The 18,624-nt window shown below is 40.0% G+C and overlaps 1 protein-coding gene across 1 annotated transcript in view; it reads left to right on the forward strand.

Annotated features, from left to right (window-relative positions):
- Positions 1–7,222: 7,222 nt before the first annotated feature.
- Positions 7,223–18,624, forward strand: part of LOC149821577 (U-box domain-containing protein 3-like) — a 42,054-nt gene continuing 30,652 nt past the window's right edge. The window contains exon 1 of the mRNA XM_089980801.1: positions 7,223–7,577. The gene's annotated coding sequence lies outside the window, so the exon portion shown is untranslated. The remainder of the gene's footprint in view (positions 7,578–18,624) is intronic.

Below are 18,624 nucleotides of genomic sequence, written 5' to 3' on the forward strand. Positions count from 1 at the left end.
TTCATCCCATAACGAGAATAAGGCACTATAGTAGTCCCTAATGCTCATATCACCTTGCTTGGTAGCTCTTACCTTTTCTTGTAGAAAAAAATGCCTAGCAAGGTCTCTTTGGGTGTACATGCCTTTCATAAAAAACCATGCTTCATTAGCCTTTTTGAATTTTGCAAGGTTTGCACAAATCTTCAACTCGACATTATTCATGAACCATGCTAAGATTTTAGCATGTTCACTTTCTCAATCTTCCATTTTAGAAGAATAATCAATAATAGCCTTTTCCTTTTCTTCTTCATTCAAAGCTTTTTCCTCAATTCCTTCATATTTAGTTAACTTCAATTGTGGTTCCGGAATGGTTCCACATACGTAACCCCAAAGCTTTTTACCTTTGAGATTATTTTCCATAGCGGCGGCCCACATGCGGTAATTGGTCCCATCCAATTTGAATGAGAGATCGATTTTTGCATCTTTGTTGGCCATTTAGAGAAACAAATTAATAAGACAAGAGAGAGGAGAGGTATTACTTGTCAAGGTAGAATCCGATGAAGCCTTCTTAACCAAGCTCTGATACCATGTAATGAAGTGCCTAATGAAAAGGGCAAAGTCTTCAAGCGAAAGCACGGAAGCACGCACATACACAAGAGGCCACAAAAGGGGCAAAATAAACCACAAAAGTGGTCAAGCACAAAAAGAGGTAAAAAAATATTCTTCACTTCATAGAATGCTTCACAAGAAGCTTAGGAAATACATGGGGCTGTGCCCCTTATTTATACACAGCAAGGGACCCAAGGAGGGGCTCCCATAGAGTCGTTGGAGCCCCTCCAACGATCATATTTATGACCGTTGGAGGGGTCCAATGACTCTATGTGGACCCCTCTCAAATGATTAAAAGGAAAAACTAAAAAATAAAAAGGAAAAAGAATAAAGGAAAAAAAGAAAGAAAAGAAAAAGCATATCAATGATATGCGTGTACAGGTGAAATGACAGAAATACCCCTGTCAGGTTTTACAAAATAAATATATATATATTTGTATATATAGATAGACACGTAGACATATATATATCATATATATGTATATGTGTCATAATCTATATATATATATAAATATACATCATATTTTAACATATATATATATATATAATGTACATTGGCTATATAAATTAACACTATGAACAAAACTTTAGTTTTTTTTTTAGAGGAACAAAACTTTGTAGTTATAAACGAGAGTTGTCAGTAAGGGAAGCGGGAGCGGGAAGCAATTCAGGAAGTAGAAGTGGGAAGCGAGGCACTTCCAAAATTTTAGGAAGTGAAAAGACTTAGAAGCGAACCAAGATGAATCATCTCGGAAGCGACCTAGGAAGCAAACTGGAAGCGAGGGGGAAGCGAAAAAAGAAAAAAAAGAAAGAAAAATAAAAATAAAAACACAAAAAAAATGAAAGAATAAGGGGAAGTGAGGTTCCCCTAAATAGAAAGCGCGTTTCCCAAAAAATTTTGGCGCTTCCCAGCACGTTTCGGAAGCGCCATGTTTCACGCTTCCAAAACGTGCTTTGGGGAAGCATGCTTCTCCATGTACTATGGCGTTTTCGGTAACTGTTATAAACTATGACAAGGAACTGAATTTTATTATGGAATCCATTCATGGTGTCTAATTTGTGTTCAATATTTCAAAATATTGCTTAAATATGACAGCTAATGACCTTACCCTTAATCGATTTAATGGAAACAAGTGGCTTTAGTTGATGAGTTTGTATTCTACTGATTTTACAAATATTTTCCCTTGCTACAGATATAAATTGATAAAATATGTTGGCATTGTTCATTTTTAGGCAAAATATAATAATTCTAACATTTGGCCAAATGAAAAGTAAATTTATGGTTTCTTTTCAGTGATGAGACTGAGCATATGCATGCATAATCCAATGTCGCTGCAACTAAACGAGTAGAACAGTGTGGTGGTCTGTAATATTTCATTATATATCTTGTTGATTGCTGGTGATTCTAGGTGTGCATGTGAAAATGGAACATTCTTCTGTACTGATTGTGTAATATCAATAGAAATAAAGTTCAAGCTCTTATCTGCAGACGAGGTAACAGAGCAACTTTAGAGGCTTTATGGAGCTTGTAGAGGAATTGCATAGGGATCAATCAATGTTAACATGCACATGCTTTGCTTGTTTGTGTGCATAAAGTACAAATTGTTTCATGCATAGTTACCAGGAAGTGAAATGGATATGGGAAGCGATGGGTGAAGTGGAAGCAGGGAAGTGTTAAAAAGTAGTGTGAAGTGGAAAGCGGGATTCATTTTGGAAGCAATTGTGGAAGTGTGTGAGAAGCAAAAAAGAAAACGCGATGGAAACAAGTGAGAAATGAGGGGGAAGTGAGGGGAAGCCAGTGGGAAGCGAAAATAATAAATATCAACATGAAAAACACCAAAATCACCAAAAACAAGGGAAAAGCGAGGGCAAAACAATGGGGAAGTGAGTGGGAAACAAGAGCGAAATGATTTGAGAAATGGGTGGGAAGTGTGTTTCCCGCAAATGGGAAACGAGTTGTCCCCACGCTTGCCCCTTTTGGGAGAAGCGTGGGGCTTCCCGCTTTGGAAGCGTGCTTCTGGGGAAAGGCAACTTCCCCCTTACAGGGGTGCTTCTGGTAGCTATGGTTTCATGTTTCTATGACGTGTTCACTGCAATCAGAATGATCCCTATGTGTTGTGTCATAGTGCTAGACTTTGTTACATTTGATGGTGCACTTCTATGGATTTGACTTAAAGGATATTTTGTTTGAGGGATATAACAGAATTCCACTCCCTTTCTCTCCCTTTGCAGTGTTTGAATCCTCCAGCACCTTCAGTTCCATTTTCTATAGAGGATCTTGAGTTAGCCATGGCCATTAATGGTTCAATCTAGTCAGCCATGGACGAGTTGCTGCCCACTTTTCCTGTCATCCATCAGAGCATAGAAGCAATTAATGCTAATAATTGGGCAAATTCTCCTTCAAATCCTAGCCATAATGATTGGGGATTCAACAGTTTGCAAAAGCCTATTGCAGATGAGCTCCCATCTTCAAAAATCAATGGTGACAGTCCTCTATCTGCTTCAGCAGTCAATGGCCCAATAATATCTCCTGTTGAGATTTCCAGTGATGGCTTCTTTGGGCCCTTCATCATCGCCTGTTCCTGAGGATAGACCAATTCACTACCTATCTATTGATTTCAGCCCTGTTGACTTGGGAATGCCTTCTGAACATCCAACCGAAGCTGATGGTGATGGTTCACCTGCATGTGTGATTTGCTGGCAAGCTCCAATAGAGGGTGCATGCCTTCCTCATGGTCACTTGGCTGGTCGCATGGCATGTTTGGATGAAATCAAAACAAAAAATTGGGGTTGCCCTGTCTGTGGTGCCAAGATTGAACAGTCTACAAACGTCTACACTCTCTAGGCGGTGAATTCCAGGATGCTGAAAAGAATTTCAGTGTACAACAGAAATATAGATATGCTAGATATGGTCATAACAAACAAGAGCATTGTTTATGTATTCTTTGCTGTTTTGCATACAATTATGTACAAGAAGCTGCATTTGGGGTAAAACAGACATTCAAGGCTGCAGCCTGGTCATATCCTTTGTTACTGGTCTTCACATAACGAACCTAAATTCAGTTCATTTCAGCCGACTGCATGCAAAGTTTTCTTCACATATTTGAACAGGCCTTATCAGTTAAATTAAAAGGAAAGTTGTATTTGTATGAGGAAATTATTGGATGCCTCGTTACAAATGACTGGTAGGTATGGCCTATCTGTTCTCTTAGTTATCTTATTTAATTTTTTTACATTTGTTCTTGATTTCAATTGGAGCAAATATGTGATTGGCGAAAGTGACGTCTGTATTGAAAATGGTTGTATGTCTTTGCAAAAGACAAGTTTGTTAAGCAGCTCTGTTCAACAATGGGAACAGAGGTTGACGTTTGGAGTTGCTTCTGGAATTGGTTCCATTCAAGTGGCTTGTCATGCAGTCCAGCTATATTTCTGGTAGAGGATGGGGTCAGCATGAAGAAACGCGTAAAGGAAAGAGAGAGGGAAGGAATTATAAATTTTTTCTCCCTTGTCTGAAGCGATTGGCTTCCATCATGAAATTTGTCTAATACTGAACAGGCCGTTGACCAAGTATAGAAGGAAGTATGAACCATTATGGAGAGAATCATAGCTTTCAAATGAAAATATATATATAAAGCTAAACATGAAAAATGGCAAAAAAAAAGTGTGTGTGGTCATTAATCCAGGACTTTTGATAAGAACAAAAGGTTGGATATAACAATCATGACCTCCCTCTCTCCCTCTAAATGGGTGATAGTTTATGTATCTATTCTTTTTGTTATTATCAAGCTTGACACATTTCCTCGATACATGAATCTAAGATCAACCATGTGTGTAACATAGTTTCGAAAATAAGACACGTTGTGGGGTCGTATGTGGTAGCTGGATGGTTAGGTCATGCACTATCGTAACTGAAAAGGAAGTAGCAGGGCGTTTGTTACACTCCCACCTAAGGAAATCCTTTTTCCTTTGAAAGGACTACTTTGGAGGGAAAGTGCTTCTCCATAAGAGTGTGGTATGAACTCGTTTTGACAGGAAAGTTGCTTTTTTGCATTTATTATGTGGGTCTCTTACCACATATTTCTCATGGACATGTTTGTTTTATCACTTCGGAAAAAGAGGCTCTATTTCTTAGAAAAGAGAGCCTCTTTCATAGGAAAGGGCACGAAACAAACACCCCTTAAAAAAAAACGACTTTCAAATTAATAATGTGACAAATATGTAAGGTGTGAATAAGCATGTTATCTTGATCATATGTAAATGTAATTTCCAAGGCTTAGAGAGGAGCAAAGGTGGGCTTTGTCAGGGAATTGAGCCAAAGAGCTTCTAAAGCTGGTGAAAGTTCGAGTTCACCAAGGTTCTGGCTACCACATGAGGATAAAATACTTCCAAGGCTTGAGCGGTCTGTCTGTATATACCGATAGTTATTCCTCTCTTGAGAATTTAAATTATGGTGTGCTTGGAAGACTAGATTTTTTCAAAGAGATTTTCTGTCATCCCCAATTCGCCAAAATGGGATTATGGCTGACGAGCTTGAATGAGTTGTCCATGCATATGGCAACTCAAATTCTCTATAATAAAAACGCAGGTAATGATAATCCCGCATTGAAACATTCTTTTAGTGCTTGCTTGAACACCTCTGGACAACAAAAATCGAGTCTATACATCAGGGGGTGTTTTGGTTTGTGTTCCTTCTCCATAGACACCGAGTTGACAGGATTCGTTCAGTACCACGTGAAAGTGAATGTGTGTGTGTGTGTGAGAGAGAGAGAGAGAGAGAGACCAAAGAAGATCAACATTATCACTCATGAAGATCAACAAAATGTTGAACCCATGAACCGAACAAAATAGAAAACAAAACTAAAAAATAGAAAAACAAAAGCTAAAGAAAAAGAAACCACAGACAGCTAGCAACAAACAACAAAGCCAAGCTCAACCAGGATCCGTTGGATTAGAAGAAACCACCGATGAGTGAACGTTGTTCAGACGAAAGGAGATGTATCTAAGATGCATACGTAGAATCACATATACATCAACCAGGATTTTGATGGACAAGATTATTAAGGATAACCGGAATTTGACGGAAAGTAGCATCATTGCGTGCCATCCAAACAAACCACCAAGTAGTAAGCAACCATGTCTTCCAGATCAGTCTCCACCGCTTGCATCGTCTAATTTCAATAGAGCCCGAGAGCAGATCAAGCGCAAAAGACTCATCAGAGAGATGTCATCTCCATATGATGCTAGGACCTGTCAATAGCATGATGGAGCGCAACCATTGAAGAGGGATTTTCCATGTTGGGAACACGATATCGGGCCTCCACTAAACGTGCAGACTCTAACATCAAAGGCCATCCTCTGCTTCAAGCAAGTTTGAACAAGCACATGATGTGCTCATGGGAAAAACAACTTTATCAGCTAAAGCTTCGAAAAGGCGGACCCCAAACCCACCTCTCTCTCTCTCTCTTGTTTGCTTTTCATAGCATGTGGCCTCTCGCCAGTAATTGTTGCGAGGCAACTTGCATTGACTCCTTCTTTGACCCCTCCCTAGAACTTTAAGTACCAAACTCTTACATGATAGAAAGTGGCGGCACCCCTAGTTCATCAAATGGGTACACAAAGGTAAGTGATCCTAAAGACCTAAACAGAAGAAAAATCATGAAAATTTGCAATGCTAATGACCAAAACTATACTCATTAAGCACCGAAGAGCTAAAGCGCCTTGAGACTTACATCATCAATGCTGCGCCTTGGTGGAATAGTGCAATGACTGTCCTATGTCATAATGCCTTAGAAATAAATCACAGTATGGTCCTTAAATTTTATTTTTACTAAAACGGAGGTCTTGACAAAGAACAATAATGCAAAGCACTAAATCCACACTTTACTCCCAAGCCAGCAACCTCACCCCCACAAATGAATCCTTTAAGGTGATGATGACTTGAGAGGTGGGATAGGGACATGAGGAGTGAGTCATAATGGTCAGTTCCGATATGATGAAATATTACAATAAAGGGTAGGGGGGTGAAGTACCGTTGAGGAAATAAGGACACGGGAGATGCCAACCAAGACATGGGCATATGATGATAAAGAAAAAAGGTGGCGAGTCTTTAACCCCATTTTCTCAGAAACCGTCAAAAGCAAGCATGCATATTGCTCTCTTGTTTTAAGTTGAACTGTAAACAATAAAAAAACACATACATCAAAATAATAGTTTTTTTTTTGAGAGAAAAAATAATAGGGTTTGTTAATAACTAAACTACCACATAAATATCAGATGATTGCTAACATAAGATGATGTTATGCTTCACCAAGCTGACAAAAGTAACCATGAGTTCACCTCAACCAAAAGTTACTGCATCCCAAAATGATATGGGCCATACTTTTCTTTCATACAATTTGTCAGACGGGTTCAATGAGTTGAAGGGGGTAAAAGAATGCCTTGTAACTACTGACTGGTTTTCTTTCTAACTTTGGTATGTTTGTCCGTATGAGCAATTTCACAGATCTGTCAATTGACACCCATTAAGCCAATAAAGGGTGCAAAATAGCATCGCAGTTGACAAAGACATAAATGGGGTAGTTTGGTCTTTGTCCACATCTTCCCCCATGATGGTAATATCCATAGTTCCTTCTATCCCTAGTTTCCTGCAGTTTAGAAAGAGCAAAAAAGCCTGAGTTTTGTCTGTTCAACACTTCCCCAAACTCCAAAGCCACCGAAACCCGTTACCCATCTACCTGCAACAACAATATTCCCCAAAATATATTTAGTAAACCATCTCAGAAGCGTATATCATACGGTGGTGCGTGGTGCCTACTCTTTCTCTCTCGTGTTCTTGGAGCCGTCAGACAATTTGGGGTCTGATGAAGTTGGGAGCTAGGCTAGAGTAATGTAAAGGAGAAGGGCACCGTGATATTCTAGAGAGGAAGGAAGCTTGCTTCTTGGGATTTCTGTCAACACCTTTAATCCTTGGGTTCTTCAAGTTTGAAGAGGTAAAATTCCAGCTTTTGTAGTAATTGTTGATGTATAAGGTGGGGAAGGTCAAGACCCACAATATTATTTTAGCTGAAATTGTCAAAATAAGTCGATGAGCGAGGAATGACCTCTATTTTTTTTCCTTTCCTTTTTCTGGTTTAATGTGGATTCCGTTGATGTTGTGTACCATCATGTCAAATTGGATTTGTGGACATGATTTCAGGATGGCGTCGGTGGAAGCTTGCCGATCTTTATGCTGTTTTATAGTGTGTGATTTTTGGAGGGTTCCAAAGAACCAGTAATGGAGACAGATTACTCATGTATATATTCTCCTTAACTAAGAAATAACATGAACCTTCTTTTGTTTTTTCTTGCCCAATGACATTTATGATTTTTTTTTCTTGGTCTTGTTTCTTGAACTGTCCACGAACGATTAAAAGAGTTTTTTGTTGTATCCCAGTTTTCAGTTTTCTTGTGATCCTTTTTGTCTTTCGATGAGCTGTATGTCGCCCGTCCATTGAACTAGTCTATGGTTTATGAATATTGTGATCCATCCTAGGCTTGGCATTAATTTTTTTTTCCTTCTGGATTTATCACCTAGGTTTGTATTAACTGTGGTTTATAGTTAGCAATACCCAAAATAACAAAAAGTCCTATGTCAAAAAAGCTTACATATATGTGAGATTTCTCCTTGAAAATCAAGTTGGGCTGGTAGGGTATTAAAACTTCGAGATTCAAATTCAAGATATTATTTTTTTCATGTTATAAACATTTCTCTCAAAAAACAGGTTATTTAGCTGATAATTTGAAAAACACAGAGTTTCATTGTTTTTTGGTTTTCACAGTTCTATTGAAAAAGACGTTTCAAAGGAGTTTTATTGAAAAAGACATGGTATCATCTCAGGCATTCCTCTTTTTCTTCTTATTTTAATATAATTGGGTATGCTGGAAGCAGAGAATGAATATTATTATCTGGTTCTTTATGTTGATTGGTTTAACTAGCCATATCATCACGCATCCATGAGAAGTGTTCCTCTATGTTATCATGGAGATTATATAGTCTTCTTTAAGTTTCTTAAATAATCTAGTGTCTCCGGTCGCATTAGTTGAACCAGAACCAGGACAGGACATGTTCACAGAGGCCTGACATTGACTGATTTTTTGAGACAATTGATGGATCAAGGGAAGTAAATAATAGAGAATAATTCTAGTACCAAATTAGTTTGGAATAGGTGAGTAGTCACTAGATAGGATTAAAACGTTCAAAAGGAGATACTATGTTTGAGAAGTCAATCATCAAGGAGTTTAGTGAAATTGTTGACCAAGCCAACCTGTCCTTCCTATTAATGGTTCTTGGAAAGTCTAGTTGATAAGATGCAGTTATCTTGATAGTATTAAAGATTAAGGATTTGATACTTTGGTAAGCATGATGCTGATCAAGACCAAATATGAAGATTTAGATCAGTTTGGAAACTCTTTTTTATGACTAGGAGGGTTTCTCAAACTAAAGCAAAGTACAATTATGAACTAGTTGAACATAAAAGAACTGAAAGTCAAAGCACAGTCTATGAACTGGACAGATATTAGGGGTTAACTAGGTTTCAGCACTCAGCAGCCTCAAATCATTCACACAACTTAGCAACTTTGTGCTAGCTTGGGTTATTTCTTGTCAGTACACATGGTCTGGATCATCTGTGGATCCTGATGAGGTTAAAAAGATCTCTTGTCAAATTTCTTAAATATAAATGAATGAAGGTCTGTGTCACGGGCGTATTTCTTCAATAGGCCAGTGCGGCATGGCGGTCCTTTCTTACTGCCGCAAGCCTTCTGGTCGCTTGATTGCCGTTGCGGAAGCTTTGATAATAGAGAGTGCAAGAGAGCGAGAGAGAATAGAGAGGGAGAGAAATTGCAATCACGTGAAAGTAATCACAACGAGGGTGAACAAAAGAAAGCTCAACGCATTTTCATTCATTCACAATTTTGTCCGCAGGCTCATTATAGTTCAGATTTACGAGCTGACCCTTCAGGGTATTTATCAACTTGAATCAAAGTGCAAGGGTGGCCCGAAGAAAGTTACAAGTGATTCAACACTTTACATCAAGACTCAACCAAAGAAAAACAGACTCTAGACACAACTGTACAAAGTAGGTCACAGGGGAATAGGCTCCCCCCTTCAAATCATGCGCCGCCCTCAGCGCCATCTGTTTCATGGTAGGCCCTGACTTCATCTGGATAGCATCTCTTCATTCGGAATACTAGCTCCTATGTTGGTTCCGTTGTCTCCTCCCACTGCACAAAATATTTCTTTGCTTCGCCCAAGTAGTTGACCTTGTGGCGAAGGATCTTGTTGAGACGCTTCTCGGCCCGTTGTGTTGCCGGGGCCCTCTGCAGGATAATAGCACATCGTGGCACGCTACGTTCCGGATCCCCCTCGTTCGCATAGAACGGTTTTAGGTTGCACACATGAAACACCGGGTGCACCTTGAAGTCCGAGGGCAGGTCTTGCTTGTACGCTAGGTTGCCCACTTTCTTAGTGATGGTGAATGGTCCCTCATAGTTCCTGATCAGTCCGCGGTGCTGTTCACGAAAGATTTTTGTGCGATCCGGGTTAAGCTTCACCAACACCTGGTCCCCAACACGAAACTCGACAGGCCGACGATGTTTGTTCGTCCACTTCTTCATCCTCTTAGCCGCCTTGTGCAGAAACGCCTTTACCAGCTCAGTTTGCTCGTGTCAGTCTCAAACAAATTGATAGACAAAGGATGACCTTCCCTTCTCCTGTACCGCTAGAGTATGCGGGGTCAGCGGTTGCTGCCTCGTAGCTATCTCGAATGGACTGTGACCTGAAGACTCACTATTCTAAAGATTGTAGCAAAATTGAGTCACATCTAGGAGTTTCACCTAGTCTTTCTGATTGGCACTAACAAAGTGCCTGAGGTACTGCTCCAACAGTCTGTTGATGCGTTCCGTCTGCCCATCGGTCTGTGGGTGAAAACTTGTTGAGAATAGCAGATCAGAGCAGAATAGTCAAAATATTTCACGCTAGAATTTGCCCGTGAAGCGAGCATCGCGATCGATCACAATGCTTCTTGGTACACCTCAGTGGTTCACAACATGCTTGACGAACAACTCTGCAGTCTTCTCTGCATGACACTCTTTGAAAGCTGGTATGAAGGTTGCGTATTTAGAGAAACGATCCACAACCACCAGGATGGAGCTAAGACCATCTACCTTTGGCAAACTAACAATGAAGTCTATGAAAATGCTTTCTCAAGGACGTTCTGGAATAGGTAGAGGCTTAAGGAGTCTGACAGTCTTCTTGTTGGTTCGCTTGTCTTGCTGGCAGACGAGCCACGGTCGCAAATACCCCTCCACATCGTCTCTCATCTGCGGTCAATAGTAGCCGCGCTCAAGGAGTGCTAAGGTTCACTTCTGACATGGATGTCTGACCCATAATGTATCATGACACTCTTTAAGCAATTCACGACGAAGACTTTCTCACCGCGACATGAAAACGCGTCTCCCTTTAGTCACAAGGAGGCCGTCGTCTTTTCCTCTTGTGCCAGAGAGACAAGGTGTTGTGCCGTTGTGTCATGCTGCATTCCTTCGCGGATGCGGTCCAGCAACACAACCTCCAAGTGAACTTCGGAAGGCTCCCCCCGTGCAGCCGTCAAGGGCACTCATAAGATAGTGTTGTTAAAATGTAAAACTGTATATATATATATATAATAATATTATATTATTATATATATATATATATATAAATACATTTTTCATTTCTTTCTTTTCTGTAATTTTTTTTCTTTATTTTTATTTTTTGTCTTTATGTCATCTAGTTCATATTCATAGGGTATGACTAAGTTTTTATGCTGTCTGTCACAGGCCTAGGAAGACATGGATGGAGGTGATAGGAAAGGATATGAATGCTTTGAACCTCACCGAGGACATGGCATTGGATAGAAATGATTGGAGGAGAAGGATTCATGTGGAAGACCCAGAATGATTTTCTTTTTTGGTTCATATCGCCGACCCCAATTGTTTTGGGATGAAGGCGTAGTTGTTGTTGTTGTTGTATGTCATCTAGTTCAGTTTGAACTAGAATGACTGTTGCTAGTCAAGTCCTGTCCAGACTTGACAGCAATAGAGCTGTTAGACTGACACAGTCCAACAACTCTATTTGTGTCAGTTCAACAACTCTATTGCTAGTCAAGTCTGGACATGACTTGACTAGCAACAGTCATTCTAGTTCAAACTGAACTAGATGTCATAAAGACAAAAAATAAAAATAAAGAAAAAAAATTACAGAAAAGAAAGAAATGAAAAATATATTTATATATATATAATAATATATTATTATTATATATATATATATATATATATATATATATATATATATACAATTTTACATTTTAACACTCCCCCTCAAACTTACGGTACAATGAGCGAAAGTTTGTCTAAGAGAAAGTGAAATCGGGGAGCAGCGAGAGGCTTTGTAAAGAAGTCTGCTAACTGATATTCTGAAGTGACATATGGCAGATCAATTATCCCGTGTAGATATTCCTCTCTGACGTAGTGACAATCCATTTTGATGTGTTTGGTGCGTTTGTGGAATGTTCTGTTACTGGCAATGTAGATCGCACTTTTGTTGTCACAACACATTTGTTGTCACAGCACATTTGTGAAGCCTTTGTTGCTTCAGCTCCCATGTCAGCAAGCAGTCGTCGGAGCCAAACTACTTCCATGGTCGTGATTTCCATGGCTCTGTATTCAGCTTCAGTGGATGAGAGAGATACCTTATGCTGCTTTTTACACCTCCACGAGATCAATGATTCCCCTAAAAAGATACAAAAGCAGTGGTTGAGTGTCTGTTATTGGAATCACCTCCCCAATCAGCATCAGTATATGCAATTAAATCAAGAGAAGAGGAGGAAGATAAGAAAAGTCCTCGTGAAAGAGAGGACTTGATATATCTGATAATATGCATGACTACTTCCATATGAACAAAAGTAGGAGCATGTTGAAATTGACTTGCTGTGTGAACAGTATGTGTTATATCTGGTCTGATAATGGATAGATAGGAAAGTGCCCCGACAAGCTGTCTATAAGGAGTAGGGTCTGCAAGAAGTTCTCCATCATCAATCTTCATTTTAACATTAACAACTTCTGGAGTGTCAACTTTCTTATCATCAGTAATACCAGACCTGAAAACAATATCAAAAACAAATTTAGTCTGAGATAATAAATATCCTCTAGGAGAATAAGCAACTTCAATGCCTAAAAAATATTTCAACAAGCCCAAATAAGTCATTTCAAAATAAGATTTAAGAAGTGTTTTGATTGTTTCAACTCCCTGTTTATCACTTCCGGTGATAATCTTATCATCCACGTAGAGAAGAAGCACAATGATCCCTGCATTAGAATTCTTAATAAACAAAACAGTGTCAGTTAAACAGAATTGAAAACCAATATCAATCATAACACGACTAAACCTATCATACCAAGCTTTTGGTGCTTGTTTAAGTCCATAAAGAGTTTTTTCTAAGCGAAGGACTTTACCCTTAGGAATACTTAGACCAGGAGGGGGTTCCATGTATACTTCTTCAACTAGCTTTTCCATTTAAAAATGCATTTTTGACATCCATTTGAAAAATAGACCATTTTTTGATAGAAGCTAAGGCAATTAAGGTTCGGACAATTGTCATAAGAGCCACCAGAGCAAAGGTTTCTTCATAATCAATCCCATATTCTTGGGCATAACCTTTCGCTACTAAACGAGCTTTATATCTTTCAAGAGTATCATCACTCTTCGTTTTAATTTTATAAACCCATCGACATCCTATATTTTTCTTCTCTGGAGGAAGATCTTGAATATTCCATGTAGAAGCCTTTTCAAGTGCATCTAATTCAGCTTTCATGGCTTCTATCCATTTGATATCATTTTTTGCTTGAAAATATGTGGATGGTTCTTCATATGAGTGAATTAATGCAATAATTGCCCTATATGTGGGTGAGAAAGACTCGTATGATACAAACTTTCCTGGAGGCCTCGAGACTCGGGATGATTGTCTAGTTGGAATGTTAGAATATTTTTCAAGTGCACATGGAGGATTAGACTCTTGTCGCCTGAAATATTGAATACTAGTATCTCTATGAACTTCTTCATTTTCAACATTAAGATCAATAATTCTTTTATCATCATCAAAGTTACAATCAAGGTCATATTCATCAGATGTTGATGTTAGATCTAGCAAAAAGGAGTACTCAGTGACGTCTTTTAATTTTATAAAATCAAAGAAGCTCTCCTTTTCAAGAAAGGAAACATTTTTAGACACATATAGTTTATTATTTTTGAAGTCAAAACATCTATAACCTTTCTGGTTTTCAGCATATCCTAAAAAGGCACAGGGAATCTCACGAGGGGAAAGTTTATCATTTTTGTCAGTAAATATGAAACATTTGCACCCAAATATTCTCAGTCTAGAGTAGTCTGAAGAAATGCTCATAAGTTTTTCAATGGGAGTGATATTTTGTAACGAAGAAGATGGCATCCTATTAATGAGATATGTGGTAGTTAAGGCAACTTCTGCCCAAAAGTCTTTCGGAACTTGATTTGCTATTAATAAAGTCTTAGTGGTTTCTATAATATGACGATGTTTTCGTTCTGCCAGTCCATTTTGTTGAGGTGTATAAGGACAAGATCTTTGATGTGTGATACCATGCAATTTAAGATACTTTTGAAAATCTGTGGATAAAAACTCTCCCCCTGAATCTGTGCGAAAAATAGTAATATCATTTTAAAACTTGTTTTTAACCATATTATGAAAAGTTTGAAAGTATGAAAATACTTCAGACTTATGTTTGAGAAAGTACATCCACGTATGTCGGGAGAAATCATCGACAAAAATAACATAGTAAACAAATCCTCCTTTAGAAATTACTGGTGCAGGACCCCAAACATCCGAGTGTATTAATTCAAGTGGTCTTGAAGAGAAAAAGGTTATGTTCTCAAATAGTAATCTTTTCATTTTGCCGAGAATACAATCTTTACAATCAAATGATTCAGAGTTACAAAATTTCCCTAGATTTGGAAAATGTTGGATTTTGGCTATATGTGGGTGACCAAGTCTCTTATGTCACAGTTTCAACTCTATTTTTTGAATATTATAACAAAAAGCTTTCTTCGACATTTCCAAAAAAATCATGTAATAGAGTCCTCCTTCTCTATGACCTTCCCCAATCAGCTTGCCTGACTGGTGATCATGTACCCAACAACCACTAGAAGAAAAAGAAATATTACACCCATAATAAAAAATTTGAGATACAGATAAAAGATTTAAATTTAATTTGGGAACATGTCTAATTTCTGGAATAGAATTTTTTTTTGTTTTATAATTTTTTTCAAAATTTCCTATTCCTTCTATTTCAAGAGAAGTCCCATCAGCAGTAAAGACCTTTGACACACTTGTTTTATTTTTAACACATTTGGATAGACTTTGATTATTTGGGGTCATATGAAAAGATGCACTAGAGTCAAGGAGCCAAGAAATTTTACCTAGATCAGAAAAAGATGAGGCTACTGCGTCGGTTGAAGCTTCAGATGAGGAAGAGGCACCTTTGATGAGAGGCTGAAGAATCTCCATTAGTTGGGTCAGGGAAACTGGTGCATCCTGATCTTTAGGCTCCGATCTAGCAATTGTAGCTCTTTTTTCTCTCAGCTCCTTAAGTTTGAGACATTGTGGCCTGTAGTGTCCCGGTTCATGACAGTGATGACAAATAACTTTCTTCTTATCATAGTCACCATTTTGTCGGTTAAAGTGAGGAGGCCTATATGATCGAACATGATTCCCTGGTCTAGACACGGCTAAAACGGAATCATCTTCAATTTTTAAAGAACCTTTCCGGAGATGATTTTCTTCCATTGTTAACTCTTCAATAGTTTCAACAATAGAAGAAATTTTTCCCCGGTGAAGTAGGGCCGATTTAGTGGTTTCAAATTCCGGCCTTAATCCAGTGATAAACTGGTAAAAATGTTCAGCATTGAGTTGTTTCTGACGAAGCTCGATGTCTTCGGCACAATGCCACTTTGGTTCTAAAAGAAAAAGTTCTTCCCAAAGTTCGGATAACCCATTGTAATATTCACGAATAGTTTTGTCTCCTTGTGTCATCATTCAAACTTTTTCTTGGAGGTTGCACATGTGTGCAATATCTTTAAGGGAATACATATTTTTAAGGTATTCCCATGCCTTATTGCCATGATCAAATTTGGCAAGACTTGAGCATATTTATTGTCAACGCTATTGATAAGCCATGACATTATCTTCGCATGAGATATTCTCCATTCTTTCCATTTCTTCTCGTATGAAGCAATAGCCTTGATTCTCTCTTCTTCCGATAGAGGGACCTCTTTATCTCCCTCCTTTTTAGTAAGAGAGCTTAGGTTCCGAATCGGAACCATCCACAATCCTCCATAGGCTTTTTCCCCATATATGGTGCTTCATGATTGAAGCCCCATGTTACATAGTTCGTATCACTTAGTTTCATAGGCATGATGGTGACTTTATCATTGTCATCCATCGATTACAAGGAGAGAAAGAATAGGGATAGAAGAGAAACAAGAAGGGAAAAAAGAAGAAAAAAACAATACAACAAGATGTGAAATCTTCCCCAATGAAGTGATAAAACACTTCTCTTTAAGTGGCAAACACTTTTGCAAGCGAGCACGGAAACCGAGGCAGATTTTCCTCAAGATTTAGTACTTCCGCGGCTCTGATACCATGTGTCAGTCCAACAACTCTATTGCTAGTCAAGTTTGGACAGGACTTGACTAGCAACAATCATTCTAGTTCAAACTGAACTAGATGACATAAAGACAAAAAATAAAAATAAAGAAAAAAAATTACAGAAAAGAAAGAAATGAAAAATGTATTTATATATATATATAATAATATAATATTATTATATATATATGTACAGTTTTACATTTTAACAAGTGTCGCCAGATCCTGAGCCAGTGCACGATGGCCATCATCTCACGCTCGTGCACAGTGTAGAGCTTCTTCGCATCCTTCAGCTTCCTACTCTCGTAAGCAATTGAATGTCTCTCCTGCATTATAACTTCGTCGATGGCGAAGTTTGAAGCATCTGTGTGGACTTCAAAGGGTCTTGAGTGGTCTGGCAACTACAACACTGGTTCCCTCACCAGGGCCTTCTTCAAGTCATCGAAGGTATCTTGGCAGACTTTTGTCCAGAGCCATACTCGATTCTTCTTCAGCAAATCCGTAAAGGGCGCAACAATGAGAGAGTAGCCTTCGATGAATCGGAGATAATAGTTTGTCAAGCCAAGCAATGACCGCAACTCTGACACCTTGGTCGGCGGATTCCATTTGTAAAATCTACGTAAAAAAAAATAAAAAAATTTACCGGACCCGGGTCGGGACCCGACCCAGGCCCGCCCTCGTTAGGGTTTTAAAACTCGACGCAGGGGAGGTTTTATTTAAAAAACAACCTCCCCACTCGTGCCGCTCCACCCTTTCGGCAGGATAAGGAAACCCCTTGAGGGTTTCCCCGGATCTCGCCCCTCCCCGAGCTCTTTAAGAGCGTTGCTGGAGGAGGATTGATGCACCACCCCCCTTCTCGTTCCCTACGGGCGACAACCTCGCCTGCAACCCCGACCGCACCTCCCTCTCGAGCCCTCCCCGTGCCCTATGCAGGACAACACCGTCGACACCTCCTCCCCTCTGATCTGATCGCCGCCGCCGCTGCCACCATCGCCGTCGATTCTCTTCCAGGTGGCGGGTTCCTGTCAGAGCTCACCGCAGCCAACCCGAGCCCTTTCGCTGGCGTGCCAACCTCGCAACCCTCGTCTCTCTCTCGTGGCGATTTCCGGCAACCCCCCATCACGTGTTGGTTCCTTCTCTGGCAGGCCACCGGTGACTACCATCCCCTCTCGTTCATCACTGTTACCGCTGCCTTCCCGACGACCCTCAGTTAAGTCGATCTCTCTCCCTGCTCATACCCTTCTCCCCTCCCGACAGTCGCAGGCAGGGGCCAAAGGCCCCTGCGTCTCTCTCTCTCTGCTTACCTTCCGGCAGGGGCTATCGGCCCCTGCCCCTCTTCTTTTAAAACCCAAGCCCGGGCCCCTGCCCCCCTCCTCTTTTAAAGACCAGCAGGGGCCGATGGCCCCTGCCCTTTTTCTCCATGAACGACAGGGGCCATTGGCCCCTGCCTCCTCTTTTGGAAGCCGCAGGGGGCCTTTGGCCCCTGCGCTCCCTCTCTCTGCTCATTTTTCCAGCAGGGGCCATCGGCCCCTGTCCTTCCTTTAAAGCCAGCAGGAGCCTTCGGCTTCTGCCTCCCTTTTCGGAAACCCAGCAGGGGCCGATGGCCCCTGCCCCTCTCTTGTCGTCTTGGCCCCTGCCCTTCTTTAAATATCTGGCAGGGGCCGATGACCCCTGCACTTGTTTCCTTTGGCGGCATGGGTCATTGGACCCTACCCCATTCCGTTTCAGGTCAGCAGGGACCGTTGATCCCTGCCTTGTTTTGGAGAGAAGCCGAGACCCCAGTCCTTTGTTGCCGTTTTCCCTACTCATTTAAATGCATACTAATAACGTACCTTTGCAGCTTACGCAACAAGCCTCGTTCGTGCTCCGCGGCCCGACCCTCGTATTATCCTCACGCGTAGGTGTACGCAGCTACACAACATTCTGAGGTAGGGTAAAGTCGCACAAAGGGCAATAAATGAACCTATTTAAGTTGAAATAATTAAGATGCCCATGCTAGACATGATTAGAGTTATATTGCTTCTGAAATGCGTATTTTCTTGTTTGCATGCTCATGGATCGAGGTTCAATTTCATTCTTCGATTATTATTTTGTGTAGTTGTTTATGAATTTGAGGTGTGGTTTCGTACTTCTTGCAATACCTATGCCCTTGTTTGATTGCATACATTTTGCCTATCTAAGCAGACAAGGTATGTTTTTGGTACCTTGTGTGTTACTTATGTGCTTTTCGCTTGATGTGCGGCATCGCAAGTCGAGAGGTGCTTGTCGTCATGTTATAACCTGCATA

Source organism: Nuphar pumila, chromosome 11, assembly GCF_984573655.1.
Source record: "Nuphar pumila chromosome 11, dmNupPumi1.hap1.1, whole genome shotgun sequence".
NCBI lineage: Eukaryota > Viridiplantae > Streptophyta > Magnoliopsida > Nymphaeales > Nymphaeaceae > Nuphar > Nuphar pumila.